The 17,245-nt window shown below is 45.2% G+C and overlaps 1 protein-coding gene across 3 annotated transcripts in view; it reads left to right on the forward strand.

Moving 5' to 3' along the window:
- Positions 1-3,904: 3,904 nt before the first annotated feature.
- The window catches only part of LOC144828306 (GTPase IMAP family member 1-like), an 87,663-nt gene continuing 74,322 nt past the window's right edge, over positions 3,905-17,245 (forward strand). The window contains exons 1-2 of one of the 3 annotated variants that reach the window (XM_078686389.1): positions 3,905-3,967; positions 4,137-4,216. The gene's annotated coding sequence lies outside the window, so the exon portion shown is untranslated. Of the gene's footprint in view, positions 3,968-4,136; positions 4,284-17,245 lie in introns of all 3 variants that reach the window. The other 2 variants (XM_078686387.1, XM_078686388.1) reach the window with 2 other exon arrangements.

Below are 17,245 nucleotides of genomic sequence, written 5' to 3' on the forward strand. Positions count from 1 at the left end.
TGGTAAGTACGGTTAGAATTACTTTTCATGATCATTACTAGGCTCAAAGATGCAGCACTGAGGTCTCTCCTGCTAACAGTTGAGTAGATCGGAATTCCTAGTTCGGCTGAATTTAGAGGACTATTTGTTCGTTTAAAAAATCGACACATAAACTTTTCTGGTGAAAACCACATAATGGATTCCTATGGAAGGAAATACAAGTTACTGGTAAGTACGGTTAGAATTACATTTCAGGATCAGTACTTGGCTCAAAGAATCAGCACTGAAGTATCTCCTGATAACGCTGCTCTGTGGTGCTTACTGAAGATACCTGGTGGGCTAGTTGGCCCACAAGGAACCTCAGGATTGAAGAGGAATTAATTCCCCAGCTTAAAACGCGCCACACGGCGTGTTTGCACACATATCAACTCAGGCACTGCCCCCTACCTCACCACTGTGAAAACGTGCCACTTGGCGCGTTTTAAGTTGGGGGATTAAGTCCCTTCGAATCCTGAGGGTCCCTGGGGTCCAACTAGCCCACCAGGTACCTCCAGTAAGCGCCACAGAGCTGCATTGCAGTGTGTTGCAAAAAAGGTGTGGCCTCTAAACACCTCTCTGCAACACAGCTCCCTGGCGCATACTGGAGGTACCTGGTGGGCTAGTTGGCCCCAGGGACCCCCAGTATTGAAGGGAAATTAATTCCCCGATTTAAAACGTGCCATAGGGTGCGTTTGCAGAGTGTGTTTGTGAGCGGGTGGGGCCTAGGGACGATCGCGTTTTTTTTTCTTGGTTTTTTTTGGAAAGGAGGGGGCTGTGTGGCTCCCCTTCCTTTTACTTTTTTGTGGCCCTGGGGACCCTATCCCTCAGGGCCTCACCCCCAAATTAAAATTTTAAAAACATTTTCACGGGAAGGGGCCCTCTCGTGGCTAATTCTGGGCCCCGTGGACCCCATCCCCCGGGGCATGGCCACATTTTAAAATATTTTTCTAGAGGGGGGCTGCGTATGCCACTTAAGGCCATTGACTTTAAAAAAAAACATTTTTTACTTAATGGGGCGGGGGGCCACGTAGCCCCTCTCCCGGGCCACTTATGTCCCTGGGAACCCCATCCCCTGGGCCCTGACCACTCGTTGGGGAACATAGGGGGGTCCCCAATCCCCCCACGGTCCCGCCGGCTCCCCGCCTCCTGCTGGAGCCGGCATTGCTTTTCCACATGGGGAGCAGCTAACATGCTGCTCCCCTTATGGAAAAGCAATCTGCTTTGCTTCATTGAAGCGAGAGCAGGTTTCCCTGCTCTTGCTTCAATGAAGCAAAGTAGCAGTGTCCCGGGGGTGGGCACCCCGGGACACTGCCGGAGCCGGCCTTGTGGGGTGGTGGTCCCCAGTGCCTGTACAAGGCTCCAGGAGGGGGGCCAAGCGGCCCCCCTTCCACATTTGTTTGAAGCCCCAGGGCTGGCGGTCCCCTGGGCTGTGGGACCTCAGAGCACTCCCACACCCAATATTTTTTAACCCTGGGGGGTGGCGGTCCCTGGAGCTGGGGGGGCCTGAGAGCCCCCTCACCCAAACTGAATAAGCCCTGGGGGTGGCGGTCCCCGGGCTGGGGGAGCCTGAGAGCTCCCCCACCCAAATTGAATAAGCCCCAGGGGTGGCTGTCCCCGGGGCTGGGGGGGCCTGAGAGCCCCCCCAAACACATTGAATAAGCCCCGGGGTGGCAGTCCCCGTGGCTGGGGGGCCTGAGAGTCCCCCCACCCAAATTGAATATGCACCGGAGGTGGTGGTCCCTGGGGCAGAGGGGGCTGAGAGCCCCCCCAACCCAAATTAAATAAGCCCCGGGGGTGGCCGTCACCGAGGTCCCTTAGGGCCCCCCTTAACAATTAAAACATTGCCCCCGGGATTTGGCCCACCTGGGGCTAAATAGCAACAAAGCACAGGAGCCAGCTCTTTACTGTTTTTGTTTATTTTGGCCGAAATTCGCGCTGGGTGCGCGAATCTCTCTGAATTTCTTTTTGTTATGCTTTTATGGGCCCTGGGGGTCCTTGTGGGTCCCCTGACAAAGCCTAGCGGGTCAGGGTGTGTCTACCCTGCCCCCTTTTTGCATTTTGAGGTGCTTATTTTTGTTTTTTTGTGCCTCGGTTCTACTGAGCTTCAAATGAGGGAAAAATGGTCGGGAGGGATCAATACAAAATCCTATATAAGTCAGGGTTAATCAATTCCCAAACTAAGAGAAAACAATTCTACAAGTTATTTTCACACTACTAAAAAATGATCACATGACTGGTCATCGTCAAGATTACTAATTTTATTTATAGTAATCTGTACTTCACAATTAATTGTACAGTTTTTAAACAAAAAATATTTTGTATCATATCAAATGTACATATATACATACATCTCTATTTCAACAAAACACCTATATTCACATATTTAAATTCAAGTACAGCAAGGAATCTGTCACCAAAAATAATAAATAAATAAAAAGAAATTCAGTTTTCACCCAAAGACGTATCATTAAATCAAAGAAAGTGCCCCCCTATTCAATCAGGGGGTCCACTAAGAGGACGTTGTGTACAGACACAATAGGTTCTGCAAAATTCAACATTGTGTTCAACCAAACAATTTAATCAGGTACACAATATCAACAGACTCCTCTTGTCGAGAATGGCATGTCGACACGGATGCGTTTCGGCCTCCAGGAATCTTGGCCTCATCAGGACAAGGGTGAATAGAAAACTACTATTCCAACTAAGGCATAGTCTCCAAAAGACCGTCCAGAACAAAATCAATTCCTCTCTAGGGTTAATTCTTCATCATACATCACTCGTGACCTATTATAACGCGGAACACCCTCCTCTTCTGACAATTCTTTAAGTGTCCGCCAACTCTAGTTACATCAGTAGTCTCTAACATAGGCAATCCACGGCCGCATCCGTCCCTGTTAACGCCGGTTCTACTGAGGCACAAGATGGCTGCCAACACTTCCTGATTTTGACAGTTGTCAGCCAATTAGCATTCAGCTCGTGCACGGCAGGGTGCTTGCAAGCTGCGCTTAAGGTACGTGGACTATCCGCGGATCCTCCTCGCCCATAGATATTTTCTCACGAACTACTTAACGGATTTACACCAAATAAGCAAAAGGCACGAGCCTGAACCAAGGACTACCTCTTTGCCAAATTTGGTGTAATTCCGTTCAGCCGTTCGGGCTGTAGCCCTGGCTAAAGGTACTATGTGAAATTGCATTGGAAAACGCGTTTCGGGACTCCCATCTTTTCTCTCCCCCCACTTGATGAAACATCGTGAAACTTTTGGGATAGGAGCGTACCGAAGCTGGCCAAAATTTTGGAAAATTTTGCGCAGATTCGTCAATCGGCGCCAACGTTATTCCAAATAGAATGTTGCGGATTTCCTATGGCTAATAGGTCCTAACTATAACTATCTACTGGCGACCAACAGTAGATAATATATATAATTTATTTCTTAACTCTGTGCATAGCAGGACAGGAAGAATTACATGATATGATATAAATATGATGATATAAACTTTTTTATTTCTTTTAAGTCAATATTTGGAATTGTTGTATGATAAGAATTTTTATATTAAATGTACTGTAAATGCAATGGTTTTAAATAACTATGCACGAATAAAGTTTACTTATATAGCAAAACTACTCAACAACTTAACACCCCCCAAAAATATAACACATTATATAGACGACATCTAAAGCATTTACCATTGTTTGTCGGTGCTGGTATCTAGCCGAGGACTAGACCTAAATATCAAAGTCACTCTGTAAGAAATAAAAACATGCAACAAAAACCTTTCCTCATGTGGCTCTTTGGCGCCCTCGTGGGCATAAAGTGGGCAGCGCTGCAGGTTTCATACCGAAGCGTGAGAAGGGCGGTGCTCACTGAAGCTGCTGCGTAAGGACTTTGGGCGCTTCCTGCAAACTAAGAGGGAGGCGAGTCCAGGTGCGGAGGACGAGCTCGGAGCAGGTGAGCTTCCAGAACCAAGATCTACTTTTAAAGCACCGTCTCTGTCTCTTGGTTAAAGTGCTCAACTATTGCTTCAGCAGCATTTAACCCTGGCTCAGGGGAGGCGCAGCTGTCTTTCGGAAACAGATCAAAGCCTTGTGACTTGCGTTTCCCTTCCTGTATTTTGCAGATCGGAGATCGCTTCTGAAGTAGATTACCTGCACAGGATCCCTCTCCTCGCCCCACAGTGCTCACCGCGCGCTCCTGTCGGTGAGTAAAGCAGCAGAGATGGTGTGACCTGTGCATGTGAGATGGTGTGACCTGTGCATGTGAGATGGTGTGACCTGTGCATGTGAGATGGTGTGACCTGTGCATGTGAGATGGTGTGACCTGTGCATGTGTGAGACATTAGCATCTCGTCCACCGGGACGAAGTGTGACCCAGGACAGCAGGACGCAGCTTTAAATACGAAAACTGCTCTCCCACGGGTCTGACAGTGTAGATATAACACTCAGCATCGTGTTCACAAGCAAACCCAGCACTTCAAACACACTCCGGCGTTTGTAAGGAAAGTACAGCGATCACAATCTGCAGGTTTCGGTGTTTAAGTCGTGTTGCATAAATCATCCAGATGTGGCAGTGCTTGTAGCAAGGATTGGGGACAGGAATGTCTTGTAGCGCATTGATAGGTCCGGCCTCCAGGAGAATGGTGTTCACCAGAACAGGGATCTATCGATTTACCAGCTGTTCAAAGCACCCCTGGAGGCAATACGTACCCCCCGGACTCGGGGTCGTGTTCTTCCATCATTAAATACCTCACAGTTTCCTGAAGTCCAAAAGAGAACTTGTGCATTTCTGGAGGCCACCAGAGGTCCCTTTGGCAGTCCCTCTGTACCCTCCTTGCCAGCATGAAAAATATGTCCACAAGCGGGCTGCCACCAAACCTCAGCCCCCTCTGTAATGAATTGGTGAGGGGGCCCCCGATTAATAGTGTCACCTCTGACATTGTTTCCTTGAGACAACTGAGCCAATCAGTGCAGTCTGCTTCATGTGATGTTGGTAATAATTCCATGGGGTGAGGGGTTCCCTGTTAATCCCTCTCCTGCAAAAGGCTGGGAAAGGGCACAATAATTAACAAGCAGTGACAAAGCCAGTAGTTTTGCCATTTCTATGGTGATGTTGTTGAGAAGCCAAAAGCCAAGATTGATGGTAGAGAAGATGGTGAGAATGAACGAGGCACAGGGAATGGAGGGACGACAGTAGCGGCTGACGCTACAGTAAAGTGGTCGGGCGGGGACAGAGGGGGCTTGGGTTAAAAAATAATAATAATACATTTAGCTCCCGCTGCACTCCCGCTGCTGGCTGCCTCGTTGATCCTCTCGCCCCGGAAGTGGATGGGCTTCACGGCACAGGCTCTCACCCAATCCAGACGCTGCTCTAATGCTATACCTAGCATGAGAGCAGCGCCTGGATTGACCTGAGCTGGCTGGTGTGACGCTCACTCAGGCACAGGGAGTCCGCAGCTTTTCTCCACGGGGCTCTACAACACAGCTGGGCTGGAGAACCCTAAGTGCGCATGTCTGTTCGGCCATCCTAAGACTGCTGGGCAAACTGATTTGCCCCATTATAAATGCCCACCACCTCTCCCTACTGCTGGCGTGACACTCGTCAGCATGGTCCCACACCTACTCTAACCTCGGCTGTCAACAAGGTAAGAAAAATAAAATGACAATAAAATGGTTTTATTATCACTTTATTTTTCAGTGGGGTGACCCTTCTCCGAATAGCCACGGAGCCGCCCCGGAGAGAGGGCTCAGCAAGCTCAAGAGAAAAATAGATGCACCAGTGACAGGCCTGAGAGGACCTTTGCATAGAGGGAGGGAGCTGTATGAGGGAGAGAGGGGGTGAGAGAGAGAGAGAAGAGGAGAGGCTGTCCAGCACTATCCAAGATGAAAGGAGGGCATGGGGAGTCACATGATGTTTAGGTACAGAGGGCAGAGGCCAGATCTGGGGATCACGATCTTGGATGAGGTAAGGGCATGGTGAGTCACCTGAAGGATACGTACCAAATATGGAGGCTGGGTCTGGGGAGCACCACGTTGGATGAAAGGAAGACATGGGGAGTCCAATGAAGGGTAGTGTAGTGAGGTTCCTATTTCCCTAATAGGCTGTGCACATTGGAATATTTTACACTATAGGTTTGGCATAGGACTGGGGTCAGTATGCCCCTATCAAGTATATTAAACTTAATTACTTTGTGTGCCAGCTAACTCAGAGGCCACTAGAAACTCCTTGTAAACAAGAAAGGAGTAGTTTCTGGTAACCGCATAAACATGACAACTTTGTTTCTCTTTAGAATCAGAACACTCTCAGAATCGTGGGAACAATAGATAACATGTTCACTCTGCTAATCGTGCTTGTTTAGTTTCTGCACAGTTACACAGAAAGAGTAGTCAGGCATTTCAATAAAAAGGATTAATTGAACAGTCTTATTTCTCATATAAAAGATATTTGTTATTACAATCATAAGACAGTATGCAAGAGATATTATGTACAGCGTGAGCAGTAGAAAGATATAATACTGCGCTAGCATTATCTTTTAGCTAGGACACATATATTCATATACACAAATAACACAAGCTAAAAATGTGAGTACTCAAATGATGTGTTCTCTAACTAGTTCTACTGTATCTAAGTGTAGGACAAGGTAAAAAGTAGGTGCTGTATTCTATAGTATGGTATGCTATAGTTTATATGTGCTAAGTTTGTATGCCAGGAGTCCCTCTAGGTTCTAGTCAGCTCCATACCTTAAGATTAAGAGAGGTTGGAATCTCTTTCCCGGTCTCAAACTCCAACACCCTGCGAATGGAGTCAGAACACTGGAAGCTGGATTCTCTGCGGGCAGGAATGACAACGTCTTGTCAGTGCGACAGGCCAGGACACGGGCTCCTCTAAGTTGAGGTCGCCTCCTTACTTGCCGTACTTGCCATAGCAAGGGAAAGTATATTTATACCTGGTAAGTGGCTAGGAATGTTAGCATTGACGTAAAGTCGGGCAGAGGAAGACGTCAGGAATGAAGACTTAAGGTATAGCGGTTCATGCATAATACATGAGTTCTTGGAGAAATCAATAATCCTGGGCTAGAGAAACTCCCAACAGCTTATGGGTCTGGTTTCTAAGAACTCGTTATGACATTGGGATGGACGGATGTAGGTGACAATGCCTGTATTTGCATAGCATGGCTAATGCCTAAATAAGGACTGGGATATTATGCCTATATAAGGGCAATGCGAATTGTGCCTATATAAGGACATGTATCAGGAAAACCTATATACAAACACCTAAACCGGAATACAACACCCACTCCATTTTTGAATGAACAATTGTACTAAATGCTAAACATGAAATGCTACAAATTAAATTGAGTAGCACATGTTGCTAAAAACGTTTGTAAATCATACTAAAAGAAGTTTAAAAACTTTTTCTAAACATATAACGCAAAGGGACTGTACATTTTAAAGCAGTTTTTTCATTCTAAGCATATATCGGAAAGAATATGCAATATGACTAATTGAAACATGTACATATATATGGTGTGAAGGCTGTGTGGTTCTGAAAAATCTGGATTCATATTATAGTATTGGACTCGAGAATAAAAACTTCGTCGAAATAGGACGAATTTGGTATCAAAAGACCGAGAATGACGAGTACATCAAGTACATGTATTTTCGGCATATTCGAGTGACGATTTCACCTCGAAATCGTCATTTACCTTCTAAACCCTCAGCTGCATGTTGCCCTCTACATAGGCCTTAATCCAGTTGAATTTGATTCCACAAGGACACATACTCCTTAATCGACTTCTCCCTGACCCCAGTACAAGTTAGAACCATTGCCCCAGGCCGAACTCGTTAGGTCAGTTCCCTCCCAGTGGCCGAGCAAGATAGCATCTAGGCCCAACCGGCCATAAAGCCATTTCAGCGCGCACACCTGCCATATCTCGCTCACATCTTTCTCCACTCCTTTTCATCACTTGTTTTATGATGGGGAGGTGACCATTTTTATTAGGGGTCCAGCGATATCTGATGAAATGTTGGGCCTTGCCGGATGATTTGTTATGAGCAGCACGACGTGAAATATGTACATGTCATCATGACTCTGCTTTTCTTCTGTAATCAGTAACCATAAATGAAATACCGCGAATCCAAGGAATGTTTTGCCCAAGGGTGAAAATTGTGTATAAGAAGAGAAACCTAACTTTGTGAAAGTGTGCAGTCTCCTGAATATACTGGTATTGTACTTCTAGGACCCTGTCACCTTGGTTGCAGCCAATAAACGAATCTTTGACTTCACCTGGAAGACTCTGAAGTTTCTGTAGGTCTGACTCAGGAGAACCCGAGGTCTCTGGGTGTTGATCCCCTGGCACCGCTGGGTTACCGGTTCTGTAGGTTCGGTACCGGTTCTTAAAAACCCAGTACCTCATTTGCCGATAATGATAAGTGGGGCACACTGATGAGAACCTATCAGTAGCCCCCTGGAGGGTGTTTCTGTGAGATGCCTCCTCACCTTTCACACATTTTTTGGTGGTAGAGGGGAGAACTTGTGGGTAGTGAGAAAAACACACAGTACAGTTCTATTTTTAAATAGGGATAGGAGCACCTAGAGTGTACAGCATTGTTTAGCTAGATCTTAAAGTAGTGTCACCATTACATGGTGTGGCGATGCTCATGATGGTTTATCACGTGATATAAGGCAGGTTCTTTGTGATAAAAAATGTTTACTAAGTCAAAAAAAGAGAGGGGGGGACCTAGAGCTTTTTCTGGTCCAGTGTCCGTGCTCCACAAATGACTGTTAAATCACAAGGGACCCTTTTCCATGTGGAGGGTGCAAGGTGTCACCCTGTCAAAAAGGAAAGATGTAGAGTATGAAAGATGAGAAAGGGAGAATGAAAAAGAGAGAGGTACAGAGGTTCATCCCCAGTATCAAGGATCCAATCCCAAAGGGGAGGGCCAAATCTTGCCTCTTAATTACCCTCACATACCCTGAAGGATGTCATGCTTCATCATCGGGCTCTTGCTCCTCATCGTGCTGGCACTGCAATGCCTTACGGTCCCCCGCAGGGTTGATTTGACGGAGGTCTTTTAAGAGAAAAGTCGTTTGGTGAATGCAGGTGTGTGGGTTGGATCTGGTAAAAATAGGTGGTGAGGTGCGTGCAGGAATAAATGCAGTAAAACTACCTAGAGGTATCCACTGGTACACTCTTTAATAGTGTGGTGCCCCTGGTAGGTTAAAAAAACGGGAGGTTGGTGAGTTACTAAAGGGCTTAATGTGCCTGTGTAACTAAACAAAAGATCGAAATGTTTCACGCCTTGGGAGGCTGAATGATCAGGAGCGTTTCTTCAGGACCCATCTTGTGTGGTGAGTGTGCACGTCAGAGGTGAAGGGATCTAGAATAGAGATAGTAACCCAGGTGGAGGGTTCTAGAATAAAGATAGTAACCCGGGTGGGAGAGCGGTAGCTTGGAGGTGACCGCAGGGTTAATTGCCCTATTGTGTGGTCCGGAATCTCGTTATGTAGATATATCCAAGCGAAGAAAGTGCCCTCACAAGATATGGGAGCATTCTCCATAGGCTAAACACCGCTGGGGCCCGCACCCTATTGTCAATGTCAAAAATGTACTTTATTTGGTTTATCACAACCATAAAGCATACATATACAAAAATTCTATTAAAATAACGACAGGTTAAAAGTTCATGTGGTTAAAATTTGTTTTAGCATTCATTAATTAAATACTTCCTCCCAGGCCTTATCTGTGGTCTATTTCTATTTTTGGAGCAATTTCTCTACAGAGTTCATGAATTTTACCCCGCGGCATATTAGAATGTTTGAACCTGCTCCCATCCAGCTGGTCACAGCTTGCCTACAGGTACGGATCTGTAGCATGTTAAAAATAGGTTTCAATAAGTTCTTCCTTTTTTCTATGGAAGATTCACATGTGCATAGGAGGTGACACAAGGTCTCGCTGTGGTAGTCACATAACCTACAACTTCGTCCCTGATGCGTGCCTTTCCATGATGGGATCAAGTCTTTGGAGCAGTGGTCTCCCATTCTGAGGGCCATGAATTTTGTTTTTAAAGATAGCCGAAAGTGCGCTATGAGGTAGGCTTGAGGTTTTAATTGTTTGTATGAATTTAAAACGGTCCATGCATGGCGTTGCTTGGCCAAAGTCTTTTTATCTTCTACCAAAGATAAGGCTTTTGCATTTAGTTTGCAAATCTTTTTGAAAGCTGATTCTTCCAGTGGTTTCTTCCAGATCTCCTCTATTTTGAGGGTTTCTAGTAATGCTCGCAGATCATTGCCCCATGAGTTGGCTTCATGTCGGTCATATTGTTTTTTAATTTCTTGCCAACATAAGTTGTTTAAAGAGCCCATTTCTGCCGATCTTAATTTCCAGCACCATTTTACTAGAGCAGCTTTCCGTTGGTATATTTGATTTTGTAACCCAAATTCTAGTATTATTTGGGCCGGGGCTGATCCTTTGTATAGATGGAACACAGATTTGTATATTTTTGTCTGGAGAGTATTTAAAATGGCTGCTTCATTTCCATGCCATATTTCCAGTCCGTATGAGAGTGATGGTAAGACTTGGGCTGCCATTACCTTTAACAGGTGGTCGTATGATGGACATTGCAGTTTATCTTGTATAACTTTGTACGCAAAGCTCAGTGATTGTGCTTTAGCGGTGATGATTCTTTTTTGGTCTGAAAGTGACATGTTTTTACTTATTGTAACTCCCAGATATTTTTAAGCTGTTGTTTCCTCGATTTGTCTGCCTTTTGTGTACCATTTAAAAGATCTTCTACTATTGCCCGCTAGTCTCACCACTTTTGTTTTTTTGATGTTTAATTCTAGGCCTTCTCTTTCAAAGTAATCTGTTAATTCTGATATTATTCTTTGTAGGCCTATTGGCGTTTGACTTAAGACTACAATGTTGTCGGCATATTGGAGAAACTGAATACTTTCGTTGGCTAATTTTGGCGGATGTCCGTTTGCATTCTGTAGATGGTTTTTTAGGTCGGCCAGATATATATTAAAAAGGCTTGGGGAGAGCACGCAGCCCTGTTTGAGGCCATTAGTTATATTTAATTCTGCAGATATTCTTCTTCCGTCTCCCAGTTTTATTTTTGCCCATGTTCCGCTATATAGTGCCATTATTGTTTCCATTAATGCCGGCGGTAGACCCCAAAGATCCAGTTTTTTCCATAGGCGTTTTCTGGGGACTCGGTCGAAGGCGGCTTTCAGGTCTATATAGCAGGCTATTAATCCAGTCTTTCTTTTCCCTGCTACTTCGATTAGTAACGACAGTGCTGACAAGTTGGTTAAGCAGCCCATGCCTTCCCTGAAACCGGTTTGGTATTTTGGTATTATATTATTATCTTTTATCCAGAATTGAAGTAGGGACAATATACAGGATGAGAAAAGCTTAGCCTCCACATCAATTAAGGCTATTAATCTGTAATTCCCGGGTTCCATTCTACATCCACTTTTATGAATTGGGTGGAAGATGTTTCCTTGCCAGGACGGTGGGATCTTTTTTTCTTTGTGAATATAATTAAATAGTGGAGTCAAGTATTTTGCCCAGAAGTCGGTGTCATATTTGAATAAGGCATTCGGCATTCCATTTGGGCCAGCTGCTCCTTCCACTTTCATTTTCCTTATTAGTGCGGTTAGGTGTTTAGTCGTTGTCAACGGTGCTTGTTCCTCTTGGGCAGCGCTTTCCTGCGGGACGTTCTTCCATTGTTCGGGAGCTGTATCTTTTTGTTCTAGATCTTTTAAGTTTTTGATTGTTTCTGTGTTGATTGGATAACTCTGGGTGTTGTACAGATTGTTAATATACGCGGCCCATGTTGTTTCACTTATTCCTATATTGGCTTGTTCACCAACTACTTTTGAGAGTTTATTTATTATGTTCCAAAATTCTCCACTATTTGGAAGTTTACTTGTTCTTAAAAGATCCACCCAGATTTCTTCTGTGTGAGCTTTTTTAGCTTTTCTGCAGTCCTCTTTATATTCTTTCCTCATTTTTTGTATGTCGGTATTATCTACTTCGTTTCCTGACCTTCTTTCTGCTGCCCTTATTCTTAATTTTTTCGCAATTTCCCTTTTCTTATATCTTAGTTTGGTGTTGTACCATGGCTCTTTGTTTGCTTTGTGACCATCAATTACCGGTGTATTTATTGCAAATGTTCCCAGCACAAATTTATGTAGATTTTCCCAATTTGCAATGGGTGATAGATTTTCCATGCCCGTAGGACAGCTTTCATATTCTAACACTGCGTCCATTATCTCCTTTTTTACTGGGCCCTTGCTTTTGAGTTTTTTCAATTTGTATATTTCCGGAATTGCGGAAAGTAATTCTAATTTTGTTTTCTCTTCGGTGTTTAACCTCATTATTGTCTCTTGTGGGAAGTGGTCGCTCTCAGGTCGAGTTTGTATACCAAAATATTCTATGGGGTTTGGGAGAATGATCAAATGTCTTGTGAGGGTACTTTCTTCGCTTGGATATATCTACATACCGAGATTCCGGACCACACAATAGGGCAATTAACCCAGTGGTCACTTCCATGCTTCCTCTCACCCACCCAGGTTACTATCTTTATTCTAGAACCCTTCACCTCTGACGTGCACACTCACACCAATCAAACCACAGCAAAGGCCTCCCTCTCAATAGCTGACCAATGTTTCTCTCTGGGGGTCACCCTTCTGCTAACAAAAGCTACTGGCTGGTCGTGGCCATCATCATTCAGTTGTTATAACAAAGTCCCTACCCCCAACTCAGATGCATCTGTTTGGGCAATGCATTCTTTGGAATAGTTATGACTTTGCAGAATGGGAGCAGTGCACATGGCCTGCTTCAGTTCATCAAATGCCTTTTGACAGCTGACTGTCCACTGAACTTTCTTAGGCATTATTTTTGAAGTTAAGTCATTCAGGGGTGTCACAATGGATCCAACGCCCTTGAGAAATCTTCTGTAGTACCCAGTCAGGCCCAAGAAAGCTCTGACCTGAGTCTGGGTAGTGGGAGCAACCCAGTCCATGATGGTCTGGATTTTGCTCTGCAATGGTTGAACCTGGCCTCCACCTACAAGGTGGCCCAGGTACACAACCTGACTCGGCCCTATCTGGCAATTAGTAGCCTTGATAGTTAGGCTTGCTTTCTGCAGGGCCTCCAAAACATTTCTCAGGTGGACCAAGTGATCCCCCCAGGTGGGGCTAAAGACAGCAATAGCATCTAGATATGCAGCACTATATTCTTCTAGGCATGTTAGGACTTGATTCACCAGCCTTTGAAAAGTGACAGGTGCATTCTTCAAACCAAAGGGCATCATCACAAACTGATAGTGCCCCTAGTGGTAGAAAATGCTGTATTAGGCTTTGCATCATCAGTCTGACCTGCTAGTAGCCAGCTGTCAGATAAAATTTGCTCAGAAACTTGTCTGAGGCCAAAGTGTCTATGAGCTCATCTGCTCTGGGTATTGGATGGGCATCAGTCCGAGTGACTGTTTTGAGACCCCTGTAGTCTACACAAAACCTCATCTCTCTCTTACCACCCTGCATGTGAGGTTTAGGCACCAAGACTACTGGACTAGCACAAGGGCTATCTGAGGGTTCAATAACTCACAAATCCAACATCTTCAAGACGTCAGTCCTGATACAGTCTCTGACATGGTCAGGTTGCCTGTAAATCTTATTTTAAACAGGCAGACAGTCCCCAGTGTCCACTTCATGAGTGAACCAGGTAGTCTGACTTGGAGTCAGAGAGAATATATGTCTGTACTAATTGAGCACCTGTCTGCAATCAGCTTGCTGCTAGGAAGTGAGGCTGACTACCAAGGCTACACCATTCACTGACCTATCATCAGGGTTCTGTGAGAGCTGATCAGGGAGTGGTTCACTCTCTTCCTCCTGTCCCTCATCAGTAGCCATGAGCAAGCCCATGTCTGCCCTGTCAACATATGTTATCAGTCTGTTGACAAGAAGCACCCTATGGGGGCTCCTGTGAGTTTCAAGTTCTACCAAATAGGTAACTTCTCCCTTCTGTTCAACAATTGTATGGGGGCCACACCATTTGTCCTGGAGGGCTGCTGGGGCCACAGGCTCCAACACTCACTCCTTCTTTCCTGGCTGGTAAACACAGCCTTTTGGTCATGTCAGGCCTTTAGAAATTCCTGGCTAGCCTCAAGGTTTTCAGTTGCCTTTTTCATAGACTCTGCCATCCTGGAGCGGAGACCAAGTACATAGTCCACTACGTCCTGTTTAGGGGGTTTGCGAGGTAACTCCCATCCCTCCTTCACCAGACACAATGGACTCCTAACAGGATGTCCAAACAAAAGTTCAAAAGAGCGGTAACCAACCCCCTTCTGAGGAACCTCCCTGTAGGCAAATAAAAGGCAGAGCAAAAGGATGTCCCATCTGCACCTAAACTTTTCTCGGAGACCTTTAATTATGCCCTTCAAGGTTTTGTTGAATCTCTCAACTAAACCATTGCATTGTAGGTGATAGGTTCCCCCTTGGAGTGAAGGAGTTACTCCTCTGCTTGGCAGTAACCAAAGACGCATCTGCCTGGTTTGCATCTCCGAAACTCACACCAGACTCCAAATTATTTGCAACACAGGAGGTGGGTTTTCAGACTTCCCAGAGGCTAAACTGAGTTCCTAGCAAAGCTGAGACCTGTAGCCCTTGTGGGTACCGTGGAACAACGTGCATATTTACAAGTGCATTAGCGCCTCGATGTTCCTTGAGGCTGTGCATTGGGTTACCTATAGCCCAGACCCAGAGCACCATTTCCACTGAAGATTGCTGGTCTACACTCCACGAGGGTTCTATGAGCTGGCCCTTTGTGTTTCTGCTAAAGGTACCTTTGCAATCCCTGGTCTGTTGACTGGAGGGTCCCTAGAAGCCAACTTTGACTTTACTTGGGTTTTCTTGGTTGCACCAGATGTGTCCTGACTCTCCACCACGTGGTGAGTCCCCCAGACCTTGCTGGTCCGCACCAAAGCATCTTTCCTCTTCCTGCATGGGTTGCTGTTGCCAAGGCTTATTGGGTCTAATCCGGGCACTGAAACCGCAGCACTCAAAATCCTTCTTGGGACAGCTCAAATCCAGCTACTGGTCATCATCCACACCTCCTGGTCTTTGTGGCTGCAAAGTCAAGCTTCACCTCTTCACACCTGAATCACCCGAAATCAGTGGGCATTCGTCTATTGTGACCCTGGTCACTGACAAGTGACCCAGACTCTGTCCCCTTTGCTTTCAGGTTCTTCACATCTTCGATCCAGGCTTGGATCACTGAGGACACTTTCCTCTTCGACAGCAGCAGAACTTTGCAGCAGATCACCATTGAAATCAACGATGATTCCCGACACCAAAAGACACCTATCCACCCGGCTTCCCTGGGTGAGGTAACTTGAGTACTCCGGTGCTGCTGAGGGTGTTGGCATAGAACCCCTTAAGTCTAAAGGGGTTTGCTCAAAGTCCTTGCCTAAGTGTCCTTAATCTTTAAAATTCCAACAGTGAATTTCCCCATAGAAGCTAACGGCGATTTGTGGCTGTGTTCTCACACTGCACGCGTCCCCCGTGGGTCCCCTGTGTCACTACCTTGGATGGTTCCTTGTGGTTCCAGCAATTTTACAGGCTCTAGGCCTTGCGTCTAGTCAAGCTGTCGTTCTTATACACTTTCTTATTATATGGTTTGGTTCGCCCCAAGGGCCTAACGTACACTGTGCTAATTTACTGTGATATATTAAGTGTAACATATGTGATTTGATCTCTATCCTCACAAAGAGACTAGTGGGGTGTGTTTAGGAAAAAATACATATATTTATTATATATATAAATGGTGTGGTTCTCCTGTCATTTAGACATTCTAGAGATTATAGACGGGTAAAACAAGCTGCTTAACATTTGTTTAAGACTTAGCCTGAAAGCTGCTCTCCATACCTACCACTAGGATAGCTTTTAAATAAGGTTGTCTTTAACCTATCACCTCTAAGGGGTTGTTTGGACTGGTGGAAGGTGCCCACTATAACTAGTGGACAGGATATGCCAGACCAACTTCTCACATTGGTGTGCAGCAGTTGGGATTCAAGCTTGCCATTGTTTTACCAGATAATCTCAAGTGAGTGACTAACTGAAAACCACTAAAGGTACTTGAGATACATATAGTTCAAGCCTAAACTACAGTAAGTTCTACTGAAATTAGAGTTGTGTGTCAAGGACTTAGCACACCCTTTGTACAACTCAAAAGAGTTTAGTATGCCACACTAGAGTATGTAGGTGCATACACCACACCACACTAGTGATGTCTTCAAGGCCAGGTCAGTGGTTCCCTGCCAGATGTCAGTAGGACTCTGGCATGTAAGTATGACAAACTCCCCTTCTTGGAATTGAGAGCATTGTGTACTACTAGAAGATTGAAGATAGGAAAAAATGCAAACAACCAACGCCTCATAGAAGTACTTCTGTTGGAGTATCACAGAAAGACCTCAGGGTCTGAAGGGGTAGGCAGAATATATAGGGCGGCAGATGAGGAAAGGCCCAGGGGTGAAAATACCCAGGATTGTGGAGTGGTAACCTCAGGTTTAGTCTTCACCGTTTCCATAGACGATAAATTATGAAGTCAATGTGGCAATAAAAAGAAGGAATCACTGAGGAGCACTTCTAGACCTAGTCAGAGGTATGAGCATGGCAACTGGAATTATTTGACTGTTTGGATGCATCAACTTTCGCACAATTATACATTTTCCGCATTAGCCACATAATCCATCATCTGCTGCCTAATCTGCAGATTTGAACAAAAAAGCCTTGTTTCTAGATCAAATGTTTCCAAAAATGCAGGGACAAGCGTGACAGCGTGGTGGAAGGTCCTTTGCAAATCTGCTTGTACCTCTTTCTGCACCCCTCTTGCCTCCTTATGTACCTCTGTTGTTTTCTTACTAGACTGCTCTTGCTTCTTTCTATACCTCTTTTGCCTGTTTCTGCAACTCTATTGCCTCTTTCTGCACTTCTCTTGCCTCCTTGTGCACCTTTGTTGCTTATTTTTTGCACTTCTCTTCCTCTTTCTATACCCCTCTAGCCTCTTACTGTACCTCTCTTGCTTCTTTCTGCACTTATGTTGCTTCTTTCTGTACTTCTCATGCTTCTTTCTGCACTCCTCTTGCTTCTTTCTATACCCCTTCTTGCCTCTTTGTGCACCTCTCCTGCCTCTTTGTGCACCTTTCTTGCCTGTTTCTGCAGTTC

The sequence above is a fragment of the Lissotriton helveticus genome, chromosome 4_1 (genome assembly GCF_964261635.1).
Source record: "Lissotriton helveticus chromosome 4_1, aLisHel1.1, whole genome shotgun sequence".
Taxonomy (NCBI): domain Eukaryota; kingdom Metazoa; phylum Chordata; class Amphibia; order Caudata; family Salamandridae; genus Lissotriton; species Lissotriton helveticus.